Raw genomic sequence first — 2,500 nt, forward strand, 5'->3', positions numbered from 1 at the left:
AAGTAATAAAATACCCTTTGGCCACACCCCTTATAAAGGCATCGAACCAACCCACCACCTGACACCAGCCAAACGTACATCCTGATTTGACACATCTCTGGCAACCTAACCCACGTTGGCCCTTAACCTAACCCACGTTGGCCCTTAACCTAACCCACGTTGGCCCTTAACCTAACCCACGTTGGCCCTTAACCTAACCCACGTTGGCCCTTAACCTAACCCACGTTGGCCCTTAACCTAACCCACGTTGGCCCTTAACCTAACCCACGTTGGCCCTTAACCTAACCCACGTTGGCCCTTAACCTAACCCACGTTGGCCCTTAACCTAACCCACGTTGGCCCTTAACCTAACCCACGTTGGCCCTTAACCTAACCCACGTTGGCCCTTAACCTAACCCACGTTGGCCCCTAACCTAACCCACGTTGGCCCCTAACCTAACCCACGTTGGCCCCTAACCTAACCCACGTTGGCCCCTAACCTAACCCACGTTGGCCCCTAACCTAACCCACGTTGGCCCCTAACCTAACCCACGTTGGCCCCTAACCTAACCCACGTTGGCCCCTAACCTAACCCACGTTGGCCCCTAACCTAACCCACGTTGGCCCCTAACCTAACCCACGTTGGCCCCTAACCTAACCCACGCTGCACCTTAACCTAAGTTACGCTGCACCTTAACCTAAGTTACGCTGCACCTTAACCTAAGTTACGCTGCACCTTAACCTAAGTTACGCTGCACCTTAACCTAAGTTACGCTGCACCTTAACCTAAGTTACGCTGCACCTTAACCTAAGTTACGCTGCACCTTAACCTAAGTTACGCTGCACCTTAACCTAACTTACACTGCACCTTAACCTAACTTACACTGCACCTTAACCTAACTTACACTGCACCTTAACCTAAGTTACACTGCACCTTAACCTAAGTTACACTGCACCTTAACCTAAGTTACACTGCACCTTAACCTAAGTTACACTGCACCTTAACCTAACTTACACTGCACCTTAACCTAAGTTACACTGCACCTTAACCTAAGTTACACTGCACCTTAACCTAACTTACACTGCACCTTAACCTAACTTACACTGCACCTTAACCTAAGTTACACTGCACCTTAACCTAAGTTACACTGCACCTTAACCTAAGTTACACTGCACCTTAACCTAAGTTACACTGCACCTTAACCTAAGTTACACTGCACCTTAACCTAACTTACACTGCACCTTAACCTAAGTTACACTGCACCTTAACCTAACTTACACTGCACCTTAACCTAACTTACACTGCACCTTAACCTAACTTACACTGCACCTTAACCTAACTTACACTGCACCTTAACCTAAGTTACACTGCACCTTAACCTAACTTACACTGCACCTTAACTGTCACATGTAACGTCACAGGAATGTAGCTTTGCCTAACAGCAACCCTCTGAACATAGTTCACTGCTTGGATCCTCTGGTGTCATGTGTATTTCTTGATGCCATGGTGCGTACCCTCACATAAAGGTCTTTCGAGTGTTGCGTACTTTCTACACAGTCCCGCTAACCACTGGAAGGGTGTACCGCTACAGAACGAATATCGCCCTCCCCTCCTGCCCTTCCAAGCTGGTCGGTCAGGCGTTTGTTTGTGAAATGAGCCTTGCAGCTGTTCAGTTGCATTCGGTTGTCGATGCAGTCAGTGTACGTTGTGGTACGGCCTGTGTGGACTGTCCGCTGATGTACGCGTAACCCACACTGATCATCCGTCGTTACGTACTGAGTGACATAATGTGGCACATGCTTGACCGTACACCGGCTGCGCCCTACAATGGCGAATCATAAGGGCCATATGTTGTGCACGATGCTACTTGTCTCGTCTCCCCATTACAGCGAGATTGCACTGTTGTACGCCGTACAGACATGTGGTAAGTAGGTACGGACGAAAGTATTGCATGTTGGCCCCCCCCCCCCCCCTCCTCCCTCTGCCGGGAATCAGCGTGAGCCGTCTGTTGATGTAGCGACGAGGGTTTTCCTATTTAATCGTATTGCCCCACACAACATGATAGCACGGTGGACCGCGTTCCACATCTGCGACATGCTACAGAGGCCGGTTGACAGTCGACCGCGCAAGGGACATTGCACACGTGCGCGGACCATCTTCCACGTGTTCTCTCGTGTACATGCCGCAGTGTGTATGTGGGCTGATGTAGCGTGTCGTGACACATAACATGCAGGCATGCCAGAATCGTAGATTTCGCAAATGTAGATTGACGTATACGTTTGCTGCCAAAGATCCGCAAATGAACTGGAAATCAGTTGTTGAGCGGTTGTTCGCGCTGCAGGTGCATCGGTGATAGCGACGATCGGTACATCTGTGAACCGGTTGTTTCGGCGGTACCCGCCATGCCCCCGAACCTGAGTTGGCCATGTGGGTATGAAGCGATACGAGGCTGTGGCTTGGCGGGACAGTCCCCGGCCGGTGAGGGGGGGCCGCCCGGCGTGCTGGCCGCGCGCTGCGTGA

The sequence above is a fragment of the Schistocerca gregaria genome, unplaced genomic scaffold, assembly GCF_023897955.1.
Source record: "Schistocerca gregaria isolate iqSchGreg1 unplaced genomic scaffold, iqSchGreg1.2 ptg000186l, whole genome shotgun sequence".
NCBI lineage: Eukaryota > Metazoa > Arthropoda > Insecta > Orthoptera > Acrididae > Schistocerca > Schistocerca gregaria.